Source organism: Haliaeetus albicilla, chromosome 12 (genome assembly GCF_947461875.1).
Source record: "Haliaeetus albicilla chromosome 12, bHalAlb1.1, whole genome shotgun sequence".
NCBI classification, from domain to species: domain Eukaryota; kingdom Metazoa; phylum Chordata; class Aves; order Accipitriformes; family Accipitridae; genus Haliaeetus; species Haliaeetus albicilla.
Genome location: NC_091494.1, coordinates 4,277,479 through 4,298,098, shown reverse-complemented (window position 1 = coordinate 4,298,098; position 20,620 = coordinate 4,277,479). Strand labels below are relative to the sequence as shown.

Below are 20,620 nucleotides of genomic sequence, written 5' to 3'. Positions count from 1 at the left end.
AGTGTTTCTACGACTCTTCCCACCCTCTCTGGATCTTCTCTATACACCCCTGCTGCCTGTTTCCATGCCATCAAATCCATGATAGAGAATGGGACTTTTACAGACACTGGCCCATGTTGTCCCAGTCCCTGTCTCAAGGGGGCTAACAACTGAGATTGCTGTCTAGTTCTCCAAGACACTGGGGTATGAATTACTTCTTCTGGTGTTTCATCCCCCCCGTCCCCCATTCTATTGCTATCCAGCTCCATTATTCTTCCTGATTCAATACTCCTTTCCCGTGCATGTGAAGGAGAGGAATCTTGTTCCTCCCTCGGTGGGGCTATCTCCAGTTCTAACTCGGTTCCATCCTCTCTCGGTACCGTACATCTAATGCACCTCTTTCCAATATCGCAAGCCGAACAACAACTCTTAGTTTTCTTATTTTTCTGAAGTCAGTGCCGTCACCAGATTATCTCGACTAATTAGCTTACATTCTTTTTGCCAATCCGCTCTCTGCCTCAGATAAAAGAACAAATCGACATATGGCGCTTCACTCCATTTACCCTCTCTCCTACAAAACAACATTAACTGCAATATAGTATTATAACTCAAAGTTCCGTTCGTTGGCCATTTTTCCTGATCTTCCAAAACTTACAAAGGCCACCAATGATTACAGTATTCAATTATCTGACTTTTACGTAAATCATCATGTAATTCACCCCAATGTGCCAATAAACATTCCAATGGTGATGTTTTTGGTATCTTTTCAGCAGCACTTATATCTCCTGCAGTCTTACTCTTAAACAATTTTGCTAATGCCATTATACTTATATCAAAGATCAGACAGTAAATACCAAATGTCAAATACCAGACATCAGCTATCAAATACCAAATATCAAACACTAAATATCAGATATCAAATACCAAACAAATACCAAATGACAATTGTCCCAAATACACAAAGTCCAACCCAGCAATAGCTTTTGCTTATGACTTTCGGGCAGACGCCTAGGCTTCCAGTGCAAACGGGTACCCTCCGAGCCCCAACCCTGCAAAGCTTTTGCTGTGCCTTACAGGCAGGCATTCCAAACGAATTCCAAAGAAGTGCCTTACCCTTTTTCCAGGGAACGTTGCGAGGAGCTTTGTGAGTCGAGGGCGATGGTTCTCCCCAAGAATTCCTCGGTGCCAGCCGGAGTTCGATCAACACTTGATCTTGTCCAGTCTCACTCACAAGCTCCCATCTGGGTCACCAAAAACTGTTACCAAAATCTGGAATAAAACTCCTTAACACCAATGTGAGGTTAAGAAGCAGGCACTTCGTTTATTGCCGCGCTGGATGCACGGGGGATAATTCCACCTAGCGTGCATGCCACAGCTTCAGCACAAACGGGTTATATGGAGTAACTAATTAGATATTAATCAGATTAATATACATATGCATAAAAATTATTATTAGTGATTATCATAGTACTGCCTACATCCGATCACGCACAATGACGAATTCATTTGAATCGAAGGGCTGCTTTCACAACCACCGACCCGTTTGAGATTCTGTTGGCTCTCCTTGAAGTCCTTGTTCTTCGATCTTGAAGCCTAACGCAATTTCAGTCACATGTGGTCAATTTCAGCATTGTTCTCATCTAGCGTACAGGAACATCTAGTCATAAGAGCAAAGAACTGCAAAACTTATGAGAAAATACTAGTTAACCACTTGACTACACTTTCGTAATTACCTCTATTAGCTAGTCCCCTGGCTACACTTCTGCCTATTGTTTCAATCATAATGTTAGTTCTTAAACACAAAATTCGATAGAAAATATACGAGGTTTCTGTGGTTATACCTATCATGATTCATTGTACCTAACACAATTCCCTATAGTTACAATTTTAACTTGTAAGTACAAACCTGATTTTTCCTATTGTAACTCTCTGGGATTTACAGTGAAAGCTGTGCTGGGACAGACTTTTCCCTCCTCCTTCCAGCCCTTCTGCCTGGAAAGGGTTTCCAGTGACTGCCATGAAAGGGGAATGCAGAGCAGGTGGCATTGCATGCCCACATCCAGCTCAGGCTCTGTGGCATTTCTCTCCAACACCCCTGCCAGGACAGAGAAACCCCACGCCATCCCACTGCAGGCTGCACAAGCACTGGTGGCATTTTTCAGGAGGACCACGGTCAGGCAGTATGAGCCACAGAAGAGGTCTTCCTGTGCACACATCTATCAGGAAGAGGGGACGTGCGCAGAGTGGGATCGGAGGGTGCCAAAGCGTGTGGTGACTGAGGGAGATGCTGAGGGAGCTTGGTTTGTTCAGCCCGGAGAAGAGAAGGTGAGGGGGCAACTGATTGCAGGCTTCCACTGTGTGGAGCATGGTTTGTAGAGAAGGCAAAGGCAGTCCCTTCCTGGACAAAAGTCAGCTGGACAAGGCGGCAAGGATCCTCCACTGTCTTTGCAGTTAGCCCTGCACTGAGCAGCAGGATAGTCTACACACCTGCAAGTGGCCTGCCAACCGTTTTCCTAGGACTGCATCATTCTTTGCAGCGGTTGCTGTTTTAAATAAAACCCTTTGATTCACATAAACCCCATGCAAATCATAATTAGAGCCTAAGACCTGATGTTCTCTTTGTGTGTGGTTCTTGGTGGGTGGGGGTTATCCATAGGAGACAGGGCTAGTGTGGGTAGGTTTCCTGCTCATGCAACAATCTCAAGTCATCGTCCTGGGGAAAAGACTGTGTGCAGTAAAGGGCCTTTTCAGCAAAGCCTCTGTGCTTGGCATCCTTGTTAACTGGGTTGAATAAAAGTTTTCATGTGGTCCGTATAATGACACCTCAAGGATGCCCACTTCTCTCTCTCATTCTCAGCCTGGTTGTTTCACCCCACTTTTAAAACCCACCTAGTTCTAGGTTTGATCTGCATGAGCCAAGAGGTCTGAGTGTGCTCCATGGCTCCTAGGAGAGCACAAGGGCTGGGTTTGTACAGGCAGGGCACAGCAACTGCTCTGCATTTCCCTTTCAGTGACTATAGAGCTCTCTGGGCTGGAAGGAGGAGGGGAAGTCTGCCCAAGCACAGATCTCGCTGCAAATCCTGGAGGGAGCCTTCAATCCTAATCCTGGTATTTACTTCCTGTCCATCTCCAGACCTCACCCCATGCCCCTGGGGCCTGCTCACCAGTGCTGGCACCCTCACTGTCATCTCCTGGTGGCCTACTTGTGGGCCTGGGAGGCTCAGTTGTGAGAACCCCTGGCTGCTAGGGTGGGCCCCAGGCCTCAAGCCCCTTCTCAGGTGAAAGCGTACCTGGATACATTGGATACATGGTTGGAGTGAGTCATCTCAAATCTTCCTTTCCAGCACAAGCTCATTGATGAAAGCTGAGGGGAAGGATTGTTGCCCTTCCCTTGGCACTGCAGAGGCTACATCTGGATTGGTGTGCCCATTTTGTTTTGATGCAGGCTGAAGCTTCCTGGCCAACACCTCTCACACACACACACACACACACACACGTGCGCGCGCGCACACACACAAGCATACACACCCACAAAAAGAGGAGAGCAGAGTCAGACAGAAATGGGCTAGGAATAGTGTAATGAAAACAACAATCACCTTCTTCTTCTTCATTTGTCTGGAAAGGGTTTCCAGGATGAGTTGCTCCTTCCCCTTTCCAGGGATCGAGGAGAGACTGGACAGCCTGCAGTTCGCCAGGTCCTCCTTTGTGCCCTTCTGGAAGACAGGAGTGACTTTGACTTTCTTCCAGGCCTCAGGGAACTCTCCCAGTTGCCATCACCGTTCAAAGGCAATCCGGAGTTTCCTCTTCCAGAAGTTCTCCTTGTCTGAGTGCTTCCGTGAGCTGGCAGCAGGAAGACGGCACGGGTATCTGTAAGTGAGCTCCCTGCTACCTGGGTACCTGACTGGCCAGAAGCCAGATTATGGCTTGGATGTTGACTGTGAGGTCGCGTCTGGCTCCGCAGGCCATCTGCAGGAACATGACTTGTGCTAGGTGCTTGCGTTCTTGATAAGCAGCAGCATACACATTTTGGGCTGTGTGCTTGTGAGTTCCCTTCCGCCTCATGGCCTGCTAGGCCAGCAGCAGGCATGTGGTTTGCATTTTGATCTTAAGGTCACTTCTGTCTCTGCAGCTGATGGGCTGGAGTAGGCTCACGGCAGCTCTAGGGGCTTGTGAGGTCACTTGTGCCTGAATACCTGATAGGAAAGAAGGAGGCACGTGGCTTGGATGCTGATTGCAAGGTCACTGGTACCTGAGTAGCAGATGGGCCAGTGAGAGGAATATTCCAGGCAAGTGAAGAACTGCAGTCTCCCAACAGCTACAGGAAGTTGTGTAAGGAAGGAGCCACACTCTCCGGAGAGGGGTGCTGCAAAAGGGCAAGATTAACACTAAAAAGTTGCAACAAGGGAAATGCCAGCTGTCTCTGTGGGAAAATAAGTGACAAGGGGCACGGTGCAGCCCTGGAAGAGCTGCCCAAGAGACAGTGACCTCTCTGACAGTGGCAGTGTTGAGAAGTTGATGGGGCAAGGCCCAGAGCTTCCTGAGGTAACTGGGAAGTTTGGTCTGCTCAGAGCAGGCAGTCGTCCCATAGGACCTCCAGAGGCCCCTTCTAACCTTCATTATTCTGGGGTGCACTGAGTCTCATGGGCCCTTGAGCAGCCACTGAAAGGCAATGCCATGGAAGGCTGCAGCAGCACGAGATTGCACAGAAGTACCAGTTGTTTCACGAATGGTGCTACAGTGTGTAGAAATGTGCTTGAAGAAAGCAGCACTTTGGGAGGAATGAGGCTATAAGCTCTGCTATCCCTGGCACGCCTGAGGCCAGGGCACTGTGTCCACTGAAGTCCACCGCAGGGTGACTCACGTTTGCCTGGAGTTCAGGGTTTTCCCCAACTCTTCCACATCATGATGACTCCCAGGTGCTCTGGGAGACTGATCCATTGTCCCTTTGTAGTTTGAAATGCGTGGAATGGGCCACCCCATCCCTCACCCAGGAAAAGGGGCTGTGAAATTTTGGCTCCCTGCCCTGAGCCTCTCCTCAAAAGCAGGCCATCCAGGCCTCTGGCCTCTGGGATGACCTTGCTGAGCAAAACAGGTCAATTTGGGCGTGGGTCTCTCTCAGGGGAGGATGCAGGCATCTCTTTGATCACAAAACCATGCTGTGGTAGAGCCTGATGAGTGTAAGCAAGGTCCTTGTGGCCGTCATGCCTGCGGGCAGGGGACTTCCCTGCAGCACACCATGGTTTTTCCTTGCCATTGAGCTTTGCCACATCCCTGGAAAGGGCGTCTCTTCTCCCATATGGGATTGTGCAGTCTTGGCCTGCTGCCTGAACCTACCCACAGTCTTCTGTGCACCTACGATGACCCGCAGGGAGAAAGGTCTCTCCAGTTCAGCCTGAGTGCCTGAAGTGAAAGCACTGGAGAGCTGGCTTGAGGTGCCCTTCCTGGTTGAATTTCACCATGATTCGTGGACACATGCAAAATGCAGGAGGTTGCATAGAAGCACCAGTTGATCCAGGAAGGGTGCTAAAATGTGTGGAAAAGCCCTTGACGAAAGCGGCACTTTGGGACTATAAGCTCTGGTATTCCTGGTACGCCTTAGGCTGGGGCAATGTGTCCACTGAAGTCCACCGCAGGGTGACTCATGTTTGCCTGCAGTTCAGGGTTTTTCCCAACTCTTCCACATCACGATGACTCCCAGGTGCTCTGGGAGGCTGATCCCATGTCCCTTTGTAGTTTGAAATGCATGGAATGGGCCACCCCATCCCTCACCCAGGAAAAAGGGCTGTGAGCTTTTGCCTCCCTGCCCTGAGCCTCTCCTCAAAAGCAGGCCATCCAGGCCTCTGGCCTCTGGGATGACCTTGCTGAGCAAAACAGGTCAATTTGGGCGTGGGTGTCTTTCAGAGAAGGACGCGGGCATCTCTTTGATCACAAAACCATGCTGTGGTAGAGCCTGATGAGCGTAAGCTGGGTCCTCCTGGCTGTCGCTCTGGCCCACAGGGGTCTTCCTTCCAGCCCACAAAGAACTTACTTTGACGTTGAGCTTTGCCACATCCCTGGTGAGTTGAGGCTCTTCTCCCATATGGGATTGTGCAGTCTTGACGTTCTGCTTAAACTTACTCACAGTTTCCTGTGTGTCTACTAGGTGTTGAGATGCTTCATGAGCAAGGAATGTTTGTGGGCCCCCCAGGGCTCTGGGACACAGCATAAAAGCCTGTGCTGCTCCAGGCTCTGCATCCTCCACTGTTGCCTCCCTTTCCTCGAGGAGCAAGGTAAGCCTGAGTCCGCTCCATCTCTCTCTCTCTGAGCTGAACTGCTGTCTTGGTGGCTACGGAGGCTGACACTTGGGCTGCCTCAGCTTTGCCCTGCCATACAACTGTTGAAGGGCTGCAATCTCTTTGCCTTTTGGGGGAGGTGGCTGGGGAGAGCTGGGAAGAGGAGGGCTCTTTCAAGCAGAAGGGGATCCATGGGGCTCAGCTGCAGGGCGGTCTGCCCACCAGAACGTGCACCTGCAGGAGGCTGTCTCTAACCAAATGGCCAAGGGCATCCAGTGCCATCTTCAAAGCAACAATGGAGATGGGGCATGATCAGTCTTTCCACAGGCGCTTTAAAGCCACTGCGCTGGGGCCTATTCCAAAAGTGGGTCAGCCTTCCTGTGCCGTGCACCTCGGAGGGCACGACTATGGCCGTGGCAAACGTAGGCGTACTGGGTGTTTTGAAAACAAAGAGTCTCCACGGAGAGAGCTGAGGAAAAGACAGACAGACTGATATTGAGGTTCATGCTCCGTGCCTGCTCTGTGTTTCAGCTTTGCCTCCCTCGCCGAGAGATGTCTTGCTTCAGACCCTGTCTCCCAACGCCCTGCGGCGCCTCCGGCCCAACCCCACTTGCAAGCAGCTGCAGTGAGCCCTGTGTCGCCCGCTGCGCTGACTCGACGGTGGCCATCCAGGCCTCCCCGGTGGTGGTGACCCTGCCGGGCCCCATCCTCACCTCTTTCCCTCAGAGCACAGCCGTGGGATCCTCGCTGTCAGCTGCTGTTGGGAGCTCCCTCAGCGCCGGGGGGGTTCCCATCTCTTCTGGGGGCTCCCTTGGTCTGGGGGGGTCAGGGCTGTGTCTGCCTCCCACCCGCTGCGGTCTGAACTGCTGAAGCCAGCAGGTCATCCCCTTTGGAGCACCAAGGAAGACAGGGATCCTGCAGCAGCAGGAGCGTAGCCACGGCTTGCAGGTGGGCTGAGTGTCCTCATCCCACCGCGCAGAAGGGACCTGTGCCTGCTGCTCCTCGCTGCACTGCAGGCCTCGCCGTGTCTCCTCTGGCTCTGCTTTGCTCTGAGCTCCTCAGGAAAGGGCTCGTTCTCTTCTGCTTTGCTGAACCTCCTGCTGACAGAGGGAGTGTGCCGGAGTTAGGGCCTGCTCTTGGTGGGCTGGCATTGCCACCGGCTGGATCGGAATGGGGAAAGGCAAGTGCTTTGCCTGGAGCTTGTCCTTGGGATATGGGCCATTCTCTGTGCCTCCCTGAACCCAGCAGACGTGTTTCTCGGTCTCTGTTCCGTGCCACTGCATTTCCTTCTTCTCATTAAAGACTTTGTGCAGCACAGCTGGAGTCTCGTGGTGGTTTTTTCTCCTCCCCCCTCAGTTCACCAACGTAGCTGCAGGGTTGTCGTGGGTTAAGCCCAGCTGGCAACTAAGCACCACACGGCCGCTTGCTGTCCAAAGAATATATAAAGCATGTGATGCACAGTGCAATTGCTCACCGCACAGAACCTGATGCTCAGCCCTTTTCTGAGCTGTGATCCCTTCACCCCCCCAGCGCCAGCTCCCCCACTTATATACTGAGCATGACATCCTACGGTATCAAATACCCATTGGCTAGTTCGGGTCATCTGTCCTGGCTGGGCCCCCTCCAGCTCCTTGTGAAAGTGAACTGTCTCCCAGCCGACCCCAGGATAAAGGCTCTCTCCCATGACCGTGAGTCTGTCCCCATGCACAGGGCTCTGCCAGTTGTGGGTGGAGCTCCCTGAACTGATACCAGAGCACCAAAAATAAACAAGCAGACAAGAGAAAGACAGAAAAGCCTCAGAGAAATGGATGGCACCATAAGCAATGGACAGGGGTGGGAATACAAGTACTGCCACACACAGTGGTAATGAAAGATGGGAAACGGTTGCCCAGGGAGTGTTGCAGCGTCTCCATCTTTGGAGGTGTCCCACATCCAAGCAGACAAGGCCCTGAATAGCCTCCTCCACTTGAGGCTGCTTTGAGCCAGGCTTGGAGTGCAATGCTCTCCACCTCAGGTGTTGTGTGCTTCTCTGAGCCACTGCTGGATGCCCTCATCCAGGAGCAGCCCTCAAGACCAAGGGAGCAGAGAGGGGGCGAGGTCCAGTGCTCAAGAAAGCTGCAGAGGTTTGGTGGGCACAGGGCAGCAGAAGGGGCACTGGTGTCAGTCCCAGGGCTGGGAGCACAGGAAAGGAAGGAAGACGAGAGTGCATTAAACCATTGCCCTGACAGCAAGGCAAGGCTGCTAATCATAGAATCACTTATGTTTGAAGAGACCTTCAAGATCATCGAGTCCAACCATCATCCATGCCCACTAAATCATGTTATGGAGTACCCCGTCCGCTCGCTTTTTGAATACCTCCAGGGATGGTGACTCAACCACTTCCCTGGCCAGCCTATTCCAATGTGTGACAACCCTCTTAGTAATGAATTTCTTCCTAATACCTAACCTAAATCTCCCTTGCCTCAACTTGAGGCCCTTTCCTCTCGTCCTATCTCCAGCCACCTGACAGAAGAGAGCAGCACCCACCTCACTACAACCCCCCTTCAGGTAGTTGTAGAGAGCTAAATGTGTAAGCCAAAAGCTCAAGGTCGCACTGAGATTTGAGCTCAGATCACTGGATTCAGAGTCCAGAGTGCTCACCATTACACCATGGGACCTCCTGGACAGGCATGGTCTTTCCCCTGTGGCCACCCTTGCCGAGCCACGTGCTCCTGGCTGAGCCTGGCAGTCTCTCCATCTCCCTGGGCATCACCAAGTGCAGCCTTCTTCAGGGCCACCAGGCCACCCTCTGCTCACAGGATCTTTCAAGGGAGTGGCAGAGCACTTTGTGCAAGCCTGGCATGCCCTCTCTTACAAGGCCCAGGCTGGTAACCTGGGAGAATCTTGCTTTTTCCTCGTTAGACTTGTTTATGAATTTTCCAGCTTAACCTCTTCAACGTTGCACCTTGCAGACTACATTCGTGGCTCAGCGATCTGTGGCTCCATGCTTGCACTTGCGGTCTCTGCTGCTGCCTCCCTTCACCCCCATGTTGGACAGCCTCCCAGTCTGCCTCTGTAAGTTATTGCCTGTCCTGTTCTCACCTTGTACCTCATACTAAGCAGCCGTTAACCACATATCCTTACTCTTGGTTGCGGTCCTAGCCAAGCTCCTGACCTTGCCAAAGGGGGCGGCCAAGAGAGAGGGCAGGGGATGTGGTTCAACAGAGGGAAGAGCTGGCAGGAGGACCCAAGGCAGCTTGTTATGGGTTGCACAAGCTGGACTGCCTTCCTCTGCTGGGACAGTCCTGGCTGACTTCAGACCCCGGTCCTCTTTTGCAGGACACGCTGTCCCCTTCTGCCCCAAAGCGGCCCTTCCCTCAGTGAGAATGAGGGTTTTCTCTCCTGAGGCTGCTCCAGACTGGTCCAGACTTAGGTGCATTCTACTGTTAGCTCAAGGCAGCTCTCCCACATGCCCTGGGTCCACCTGGCCAAGGGTCCATGCACACAGTGGGGAGAAGCTGCACTGGAGCTATCCTCCTTGTGCCAGGGTTTGAGTCTGTGTTTTGAGAGCAGGGCCTTTCCTCCCAGCAGTCAGACAGGAGGAATCACATGTGGGGACATCTGCTAGATCTCAGGCTTAGCCCAGGACACTGAGGACGCAACCGCCTGGTACCTTTGGACTGCCCAAAGCACTGGGCTGGCAGCTGGCACTTCTGAACCCACAGGACAGACCAGGCTGCCGTGCCCAAGCCTAAGATTTCAAATGGCGAGTTACATTCAGAGAGGGTGTGAGAAACACCTAGTCACTGGAGAAGGGTTAAATTTCCTCAGAGTCACAAATCTGAAAGCATGTCCCGGAGAAGCAGCATTGCTGAGGGCTTTCCTCATCCATCCCTGGGATCTGCAGGACTGAGCAGGGTGGGAGGAGTGTCTGGGAGCAGCAAGAGCAGGGCCCAGTCTCTGAAGGTCTTGCAAAGAGGTGGAGGGACCCCCCACTCCAGGGGCTGGAGCACGGGGAAAGGGACAGCCCTTTCCCATGCAGATGCTGTGCTGCTGCAGGAGGAGGGATGTCCCTTCCGGGGCTGAGACAGCCTTTCTCCAAGCAATGGAGGGTCTTCCTGGGGCTCTGCTAGTCTCACCCAGCACTCGGGGAGAAAGGGTTCTGGTCCAGTGGGTTGTGTGGGCTAGTGCCCACAAGGCAGCTTCCTTGCTTGGGGCATTTTGTCCTTGGTTTCCTTCCTGGCAGCACTGCCTGCTGGGGCTGCCGTGGTCCCCAGACTGTTTGCTTCCCCAAGGTCACGGCAAATGTTCCGTCCACTGTAGCGTCCGATGCTGCTCCTCCCTGCGGGACACTGCGGGGAGGACACTTTGTGCCCCCCTTACAGGCTTCAATGGGCAGCCAGAGATCTCCCAGAGCTCCCCAGCCCCTGGGAGCTGCAGCTCAGGCCAGGCTGGCTCACGCAGGAGGCCAAGCCACTCCTGTGTCCTGCACTCCCAAGGACTTTCTGGCCCAGGGCAGGCCTTGGCAAGCCAGAGAGCCACCTTCATGTAGCAGAAGCCCCCTCACCGTCTATTCTCCAGGCTGAACAATCCCAGCTCCTTCAGCATCTCCCTCAATCCCGACATGCTCCGGCATGCTCTGATACCACCCTGTGCATGTCCCCTCTTCCTCTTCCTGCGTGCACGGGAGGACCTCTTCTGTGGCTCATACTTCCTGACTGCGGTCCTTTTGAAAAATGCCACCAGTGCTCGTGCAACCTGGGGTGGGATTGCGTGAGGATGCCTCTGTCCTGTCAGCAGTGTTGGAGAGAGCCTGCCATGCCCCTGTTGGCCTCTTACTGGTGGGCCTTTACTCCCACCTGTCCCTCTTCCCACTGGTGCTGTCCGTGTTTGCTGGTGAGGAACTGCCAGCTCAGGGAAACTTTCTGGGTTGAAATCCTGCTGGTCAATGCCACATCCTGGATTGCCACCAACAGAGTGTGCCACTGGGCCTGAAAGAGGGAAGGATGCATCGCAGGGGCTCTCCAGCTTTGGGAGCAGAGGGCAGAGGAGCTCCCTGATGACTAAGGAGAGGGAAAAGTTGCCCCATCTCCAAAACGGGGGAAGAAGGACTATCTGGGGAACCAAGGAAAGGTGATGATAAACTGGAGCAAGTTCCACGGAGGATCCCTAGGATAGTCAGGGGGTGGGGTGGCCTTGTGAGGAGAGGCTGAGGACCCAAGGCTTGCTCAGCTGGGAGAAGAAAATGCTTAGCGGGGATCTAATAGGAGCCTCCTGGTGCCTACTCCAGGAGGCTACTGCGATGGCTGGAGGATGAGCGCCATGGTCAGAAGTTGAGCAGGCAGGTTGTGACTGGCTACACAAACACAAATGATCACCCGGAGGGTGCCTAAGCATGGGAACAGGGGTCCAGAGAGGCTGTGAAACGTCTGTCCTCAAGGTATTTTATGACCCGAAAGGACAAAGCACTGATCAGCTGGTGGGAGCCTGCCAGAAGCAGGAGGATGCACTCTCTGACTCCCTGAAATGCCCTCCAACCAGAAGGGTTGTTGGAGGGGAAAGTGGAAGCAGGGAGAGAGGATTTTGTGGGTGAATGTTTGAAGAATGCCAAAAGGTCCACATTCTAGGCGAGAGGCATGCAGAACGCACGTTTTGTAGGGGAGAGTGGAAAAAGGAACAGCATAGAGACTGCTCTCTAGCAGCATTTCTCTGTTCAGCCACCGGCAGCGGTGGCGGTTGGGATATGCAGCAAGACCTAACCCACAGAATGCCTAGAGGAGCAAGGCCATCCCCTTGGGGGGGGAAGGAAAGCAAGACAAAGACAAGCCTGTCAGGAGTGGGACTCGAAGCCATGCCTCCCAGGGAGGCTGCAACCTGAATGCAATGCCTTAGACCACTCCGCCATCCTGACCCGCTGCTGCTGCTGCTGCTGGTCCGCGCCCTGCAGCTGCCAGAGCCAGCCCACCTCAGCCAGCCTCCTCCTGGCACTGCTGCAGGGGGAGCTGTATCCTGGGAGCACCCTTGCCTTGCTCCCACCAAGGGCTGTGGACTGGCGACCGCAGCTCCTACACGCGCTTCGTACCACATGGAACTGGAGTACCCAGCACAAGGGCAGCACACTTCCGACACATCTCCCAAAGCCCAAGGCACTCCTTCAGGGGAGCAACCAAAGGAACCGTCAGTGAATTACGGCTCTACGCACGCCAATGTCCTGTGAAGGGCTCCAGGCACACGTCTACCTTTCCCGTGACTTCCTCCATTCCCTCCAGAGCCTCAGGGGATGGCAAGCCAAGCACTTGGCCTGCAGCGCTGCCTCATGGACGGTTCCTGGGGCAACAAGGGTGCTTCCTTCTTCCCTCCTCGGAGCTGGGAAGGCTCGGCAAGGAGGGCTGTGCCACACCAACACCTGGGGGAATGCTGTGTCGGTCTCAAGGAGTCAGGGTATGGGAAAGGGTCTGGAGAGTCAAGGCAAAAGGACAGGAGATGTGTGAAGTGCAGCGCAATGAGTGGGCCCCCATTCCTGTGGGGAAGAGGCTCACTTACTGCCCATGACGTAGAGGAGGAAGGAGGGCACAGATCTCTCTGGGACTTGTTGCTTCATGGAAGGAGGTAGACTGTAAGGCATCTCAGGCGGTCACTAGTCCAAATGCCTGCCTAAAGCAGGGCTAGCCCCAAAGCTAGAGCAGGTGACTCAGTGCCTGAGCCCCACTGAAACTTGAGTGTGACACCCAGGCATGGAGAATCCCAAGGTTCTCCGGGCACCTGCTGCAGTGCTTCAACACTGCCTGAGAATCTCAGAATGGTACAAAGCAGCCCCTGCAGCCTGCTGTTGCTAAATGGGGAAGGCACTGTGGAGCCAGGCAGAAGAAAAGTTGGTCTGCGTTGGCCAGGAGTCAAACCCGGGTCAACTGCTTGGAAGGCAGCTATGCTCACCACTATACCACCAACGCTCCTGCATGCACTGCTGCCTCCCGCTCCTCCAGCCCAGAGCCTGGCCTCCCTCCTGCTCCTCCATGTCCCACTCTTGCCTGCCTCCTGCTCTGCCAGGTCACCAACTGCCCTCTTGCCTGCTCCTCCGCTTCACAGACTATCCCGCCTCCTCCTTCCAGCCCCCTGCACACATACACACGACCTCAACCTGCTGGCACCTGGGTGTGCTTCTCTGCCTGTGAGCTGTTGGCTACGGAAACTCCAGCTGCTGGCTGCTGGTAATGGTCACGCTCCCCATCTGCGTTTGCATGTGGGCCAGCTGCGCACGTGCTATGCAGGTGCATGTGCGTTTGCGGGTACGTACCTGTGGTGGTTTAAGCACAGACAAACGCCCACCCAGCTGCTCACTACTTTCCCCACCCGCAGGGCGATGCAGAGCACTGAAAACACAATGAGAAATCTCATGGCTCAAGATAAACACACGGACATGGCTTAGCAAAAACTCTTGTGTGAAAATCAGGCTTGACTTGGGCAAAATCAATTCTTAAAACAGATGCAAGTAGCGAGAAACAAAAAGACAAACATAAACCACCGCCTTTCCTCTCCCCTGTGCCGGGACAACTTCAGTGCTTCACACCAGACTCCTTTACCTGTCCAAGCAGGATGTGTCTCTGCTCTTACCCACTCTTTTTTTCCTCCCACCTCTCTCCGCCCGGCGTTTTCTGCCCTTTCTGGAATATGTTTTCACAGAGGGGCCACCAATGTTGACGACGGCTCAGCTGTCTTGTGCGGTGGGTCCACTGCGGAGCTGGAACTGGCTGTGTCTGACACAGGGGCACCCGCTATCTCTACCCACAGAGGCCATTCTGCAGCACCCCCTGACCCCTCCACTACCAAAACCTTGCCATGTGTAGCCAATACAGTGCCCATGGGGAATACCAGAGGGCATAACGCTGAGGTAGCGCAGTCGGAGGCTGCCGCGGTCGGAGTCTGCCCCAATCGGAGTCACAATCACGCTGTCCTAGGCTAATGTGTGGTTGCATGATGTAGCCTTTGGTTGAATTAAAAAGGCACAGCAACCAGCCTGGGTTTCTTCCTAGGCACTGGATATGTCCGTAGCTTGTAGACGTGTGTAGTAGTAGCTCAGCAATCAGCAAGTAAAAAGCAGGCAATGCTAGGGTAACAATTCTCTGTCTAAATAATGTGCAAATAGGCCAGGTGGATCATTTCTAGCACAAGTTTCTTGGTCTATAGAACTTGGCCGGATATGAGCATCTGCCACATTCCATGCTGCATGCCCGTAAGCAATTTGTGTTGCAGGACTCCGCGCATTACCTGTTCCCGGGCTAAAACCTGCCTTGTGCTGCCACTGGTTTTGGTGATGGATGATTGCTTTGGTGAATGCCCATGCCGGCACTGATGAATGATGAAGTACACATGACCAGGACGTACCTTCCCCTATGTACACAGGGGGCACCATTTTCTTTCAGCTGCCATTTTCTTAATAGGCACCATAACCACCATGTTTTCCCACTGCTCTGTGATTGGCTGACAGCCATTTCTGGACCCCGTTGTACCCACCTGCTCTCAGGCAGACCTGTGATTGGCTGCCAGGACCAGCCAACCCTACCTGTGTACCCAGAAGCACATAAGGCAAGGAAGCCCCACTCGCTAAACAAAGGGAAGAGGCAACTTCTGACAGTGTCATTCCCTGTGGCTCTCCAATTGCATTGTGATTGCCGGACGGCCATTTTTGACACTGTCATGCCCGCATGTTCTCAGATCTCCCTCTCAGGGACTGTCTGCTTCCTTTGGACCAAGAAGTGTGTGGATATAAAAAGATACACCGTGCAGTGGTATCCACTCTGGAATGAAGACGAGCACTTAGCACAAGCGCTATTCCTTTGGATGGCCCATTGCCTGCAGAGCCAGAGGCCACCTCACAGTCAACATGCAAGTGATCTTCTGGCTTCTGGCCAGTCAGGTACTCAGGTAGCAGGGAGCTCACCTGCAGATACCTGTGCTATCTTCCTGCTGCCAGCTCGTGAAGCACTCAGGCAAGAAAGACCCATAGAAGAGGCCACTCTCCATTATCTTTGAAAGGTCGTGACAACTGGGAGAGGCTCCTGAGTCCTGGAAGAAAGTCATTGTCACTCCTATCTTCCCAAAAGGCACAAAGGAGAATGGGGGCAACAGCAGGCTGGTCCGCCTCACCTGGATCCCTGGGAAGGGGAAGGAGCAACTCATCCTGGAAACCCTTTGCACACCCATGAAGAGCAAGAATGCGATTGGTCTTGTTTTCATTGCGTTCTACTCCTAGCTCATTTCTGTCAGACTGTGCTTTTCTGGTTTTGGGGGGCGCTGGGGGGGTGTTTGTGGGGTGTTTGTGTGTTTGTGTGTGTATGTGTGTGTGAGAGGGGTATTTGCTAGGAGATCTCAAGCTGCACTAGCCAGTGAGGAGAGTGGATTGGCATCAGGGACTGCCCAGGGTTGGAGCAGGACACTGAACAAACCAGGCCTGGGCTCCAGGCATGGATTCTGCACAGACCTGTGGTACAGTCTAGGGTTCAGAGCACCTGCTGATGTGCACGTGGGAGTGAGGGGGTGGGTGTCCAGCACTGAATTCCAGTCCTGAGCAGCCAGAAGAGAGGGAAAGACTCGGGCTATGTGTGTGTTTTGTCTTGTAGTGAGCAATAGAAGACAAAGAAAACACCGCCATGCCTCCCAATTTTTCCAGGCTCAGCTGCACTCCTTCACTGCAGACTACTCCAGCATGGGCTCTCCCCATGCTGCGCTTCTGAACAGGAAAATCTCTTTCAGCGTGGGCTCTTCCACAGGCTTCAGGCCCGTCAGGGGAAGTCTTCACTGGCGTGCCTTCTCCGCAGGTTGCAGTTCCTTCAGGAGTATCCACCTGCTCCAGCCAGCATGGGTGCCCTGGGTGCCACAAGCTTTGCAGATGGCTCAGTGTTGTGGAGGCCCCTGGAACCAGCTGTGTGTGTGGTGCAGGGCAGCCCCTTAGCTCTTCCCCACAGAGGCCACCCTGCAGCAGCCCCTCTCCCCACCACTGCCAACACTTAGCCACGTATGGCCAATACAGTGCCCACTGGGAATACCTACTCAGCCCTGCTCCTGGCTGGAGCTGCGAGTGAGCACGGCAGCAAACAGACTAGGATGGAGAAACCCCCCAGATGGTCAAGCTGATTGCGCTGGTGTTTGCCAAAGTAGCAGCAGCCTTGTCCTCCTCCTCCCCACCTGCAGATTCCTGGAGATCCCTGCTTGCAGCTGGGAAGTTGGGATTGAGCTGCCGGATGGGAAGGGAGAAATGCCTGTGTCCCCAGGCCACCCACTTCCTTGTGGGGGGAGCTCTGCCTGCTGCTCCACAGCCACCCGTCTGCCTTGGCGAGGGGCACTATGGGAGTGCTGGCTCCTAAGAAGGCAAAGGAGAAAGAAGGTGGCAGTGGCAGAGAGAAGGGGCTGAGGGAACAGGAGGGCCGTGGCCATGGGTGCCCAGAGAGCTAGAGCAGTGCAGGTTAAAAGTTGCTGGGAGAGGCAGCAGCTGTCAGGAGGAGGGAAAAAAAGGGCCAGTTAGCAGAGGATGGTTTCAATCCATTGACTTCTGGGTTATGGGCCCAGCACGCTTCCGCTGCGCCACTCTGCTCCCCCCAGCACCTCTGCCGGCACCTCCCACGGCCCTGCCTGATGCTCCCTGGCGCTGCCAGCCCTCATGCCTCTTTCCCTTCCTCTGTCCTGTGCCCTCACGCGGGCCAGAAAATGGGCTCTCTGGAAAGTTCACTTCCTTTGGGCCTGGGGGGGCAGCTCAAGGGCCTTGCCTTGCCCTTCTCCCCACATCTCCTGCCCATAACCCTGCATGGGGACTTTCTTCTTGGTCACCCAAGCTGGCTCTGCAGGCACTGGAAGAAACCCCGGAGCGAGGGGGCAGCCTTGTTGCTTTGCAGGGCAGACGGGAGCTGCTCTCCAGCGAGCTCAGGAGGGCTGCCACCCTGCCCAGAAAGCCAGCTCCCAGGGGGCTGTGGGACTGTGGGACTGTGCCCAGCGTCAACGTCCGTTCTTTGCCGGCCCAGGAGGGAGACAAGGACGCTTAGCATGACCAAGCATAGAATTACCAAGGGAATTAATCCTCCTAATTTGGCTGGGCACATAGTGGAGCCCCAGCCTAATGCATGGAGGACACCGAGACAGAGGAAAGCAGGGTTGTATATGTTTACAATACAGTTGTGTCGACCAATCAAATTACTCATGTTAAGGGGTGGGCTAATCAGTTACTATTGCTCCCAAGATCAGTATGTGCTTCTCCCGGGCAGGTGATGTGGACAGATGCTCAGTGGGGTGTTAATCTTCATTGTTCTAAACCAATGTCCTGTGCAGGTGGAGGGGCTTTATACTCGATTTAGGTTGATTGCTGTTCTGGCCGTGGCTGTATACCTGGGGTTTTTTTGAAAGACCGATCTCCCATTGGTTTATCATCTGCGTGGAGTGTTCTCAGCCAGTGAGAGCCAGTCTAGGTTGGGTCGTCAGGTGACGTTGACGCTGAGGTAAAAGCCCTTAGTCCTAGGCAGTGTTCGTTCTTCTAAGCAAGTTGTCTAGCAGTTGGCGCCTTGCCTTTCACACCAGCGGTGAGGGCCTTGCCCTGCCAGTGCTGTGCTGTGCTCCCCCACAGCTCCTGGCTTGTCCTCCCTCCTGGCGCAGGCCTGCCCTGGCTGCTCCCTGACAGCCGAGGGCTTCCCCCACCACCGTGCAGGGTGCCGAAGAGCCAGAGAAACACCTCCTCTCCGTGCCTGGTGCCATTCCTGTCTTGCCCAGCACTGCTGGGAGTGGAGGTGGTTCCCAGTCACCACAGGACAGGGCTGACCCACCCACACTGGGTGGTGGCCAGGCTTAAATGCTGCCAGGTGTCCCAGGGAAGGCTCTGGGCAGGCTGAGCTGGTAAAGCCTCTTGGTGAGGGTGAGGGATGAGGTGGCAGTGCTGAGGCCTGCATTTTTGGGCTTGTGTTTGCTGGTGCCCCGTCCCATCCACAGGCCAGAGCATGCGGCGGAGACAAAAGCAGGATGGAGAGCGCTGGGATGTGGGTGCTGATGTGAGCATGGGGATCATGGCCCCAGCCTATCTGCTATTGCTCAGGGGAAAGTATTTCACTGCAGATCAAGAGGTCCCTGGCTCTGCTCCAGGTGCCCTCTCCATTGCCCCTTTCCCTCTCCATTCATACTGACTATCTCTCTGAGCTTCTTTTTCCCTTGCAATGATTCCCCCACCCTCAGTGGCATGGCTGCCGGGAAAGGACCATGCACCAGCAATGGGCTTGTCTCTCCTTCTCTTTGGCTGGTCGCTCACTGCACGTGTCCCTCAGGGTTTCCCTTTTCCTTAAGATGCTGAACCACCCAGGCAGGCTACCAACAGGTCCTCCTCTGCTGCTGCTCTATTGGGAGCAGCTGGGTATGCGACTGAAAGAAGCCCTCTGGGAAGCCTCTGGCTCTTTTCTATCCTGCCCATCAGCGTCGGTGATGGCAGGGCATAGCCTCCTGAAGCCACAGGCACCACCATGGCCTCTTCTGCACTTCCATGTCTTTCCCATAAGAGGAGGAGACAGGAGAGCCCCACCCCTCATCATCTCATCCTTAAGCCAAATTTGGAAAGGCCCCTGAGAAAGGTTGGCCATGTGTGCAAGGGCAGGGGACGGGTCAGGCAGAATATCCCCAGGACCCCAGGCAAGGTCTTAGGTCTATGACGTGTCTTCACTTCATTGTTAGCAAAGAGGTCAAAAGAAGGACCTCTTCTGTAGATCATACTTGGTGCCGGCCCCTTCTCTTCCCCCCACCCCCACCCCTTGCCTGCTGCTCCACACCAGTCTGCCTTTGTGAAACCTAAAGTGGGGGGCACTTTGTGAGTGCTGGCAAGGTCACAGATCCAGGAGGTGCCTCCCCTTCATCTTTAGCAATGAGGGCCATGCTGTGCAGGCTGTCTTTGGAGGTGAGCTGCTGTAGGTTCAGGCCTAGGGAGGACAGACAGCTGGTAGGGTTGTTCTGCATGAGGTCTGAGGTGAGATCAGGCTCTTAAGTTCTGCTCAGGAGCCAACAACGTTGGACCTCTTGTCATGGCTGGTACTCGGCACTGGTCCATTCTCTTCCCCAACATGCCTACCTTGTCAACAGGAGCAGGATTTCCCTTTCATCCAGGAATTTTGGGGGGGGACACGGACACAAGTGCTGTAGGCAAGGGGCTTTCACTGTCTCCCTGGGCACCAGGCACAGTGTGGAGCTGAGTCCCACTGCTGGCTGCAGCGTGGTCAATTGCAGGGAGCCCAAAAGGGGACTGCGCCCCGTAGTTGGCAGGATTCGAACCTGCGCGGGGAAACCCCAATGGATTTCTAGTCCATCGCCTTCACCACTCGGCCACAACTACCTGCTCCAAGCCTCTCTGCCCTGCTGATCACGTGCCCTGTGCAATGACACCCGGCTCCCTGGGAGTTTCAGGGCTAGGCTCCGCTCGAAGATTTGCGGTTGGGACCTGCACTGAGCATGACGGGCACCTGCTGCCAGCCTTGCAGAGGCCTTGAGAGGCTTAACCCCAGGGGCTACAGCTGAAGCTCCCAGCGCCTTGTCCTCAGCCGGGCATCTGGGATATCCTGCCACGGGAGGGGGGGATGGTTTCACCCCCCAGCTGGTGTCTCTGCTGCTTCCAGGGAAGAAGAGAAGGCAGCTGTGTGGAGACAACCAGCGTGAGGTGAGATATTAGACCCCACTTTGCTTCTCAAATTTATCTGAGGGGGCCTCCAAGCCTGCTGTGAGCACTACGGTGGGGACACTGCTGCAGGGCAGATAGTGATCTCCTGGCAGCACTTCCAGCCTCTTGGGGACGTAGGGCGGTGTCAGCCCTTGAACAAAGACCATGACCGCCGTGCAGGTTGTTGGTGTGTAGGGGCAATGGTTTGCGAGAGTGGGAGAGATCCATGGAAAGGGCAAGGTAGAGACTGGCTGAGCAAAAGCATGGAGGGGCAAAGGGAGAATAAACGGGGGGTGGGGGTGACTTAGAGGGAGACTGGGAAGAGCTTGATTTGGTGGAATAGGTACGTGCAGAGCTTTTTTCCACCGCTGCAAGCATTGTCCAGTTCCTGAGCAAGGACCAAACTATCAAACGATCCACAAAAGCGGTAATTTACACCACTAGATGAAAGTGGCTCCCCTTCTGTCTTGGCTCTGGGCAGGAAAATGGTGTTAAGGAGGCAGTGTGGCGGGGGTGCACCTGGCAGTGTCTGACTGCATGCAGAACAAGGGTGGGAGGTGGTTGCAATCAAGAAGCTGAGCATGAGGAGTGGCTTGAGGAAGTGTGTGTGCAGGGGGCTGGAGGGAGAAGGCCAGCCAGTCTGTGGAGTGGAGGAGCAGGAGGCTGGCCAGGCTCTGATCTGGAGGAGCAGGAGGCAGCACTGCCCACAGGTGCATTGCTG

At 54.4% G+C, this 20,620-nt stretch overlaps 3 non-coding genes across 3 annotated transcripts; all 3 read right to left on the bottom strand.

The window, feature by feature from the left end:
- Positions 1–8,836: 8,836 nt before the first annotated feature.
- On the bottom strand, positions 8,837–8,908 carry TRNAQ-CUG (transfer RNA glutamine (anticodon CUG)). Its single transcript has one exon. It is a non-coding gene; the product is annotated as a tRNA-Gln (tRNA).
- Positions 8,909–13,108: 4,200 nt separating this feature from the next.
- Positions 13,109–13,180, bottom strand: TRNAG-UCC (transfer RNA glycine (anticodon UCC)). Its single transcript has one exon. It is a non-coding gene; the product is annotated as a tRNA-Gly (tRNA).
- Positions 13,181–19,496: 6,316 nt separating this feature from the next.
- TRNAS-AGA (transfer RNA serine (anticodon AGA)) lies at positions 19,497–19,578 on the bottom strand. The gene has a single exon. It is a non-coding gene; the product is annotated as a tRNA-Ser (tRNA).
- Positions 19,579–20,620: the final 1,042 nt, after the last annotated feature.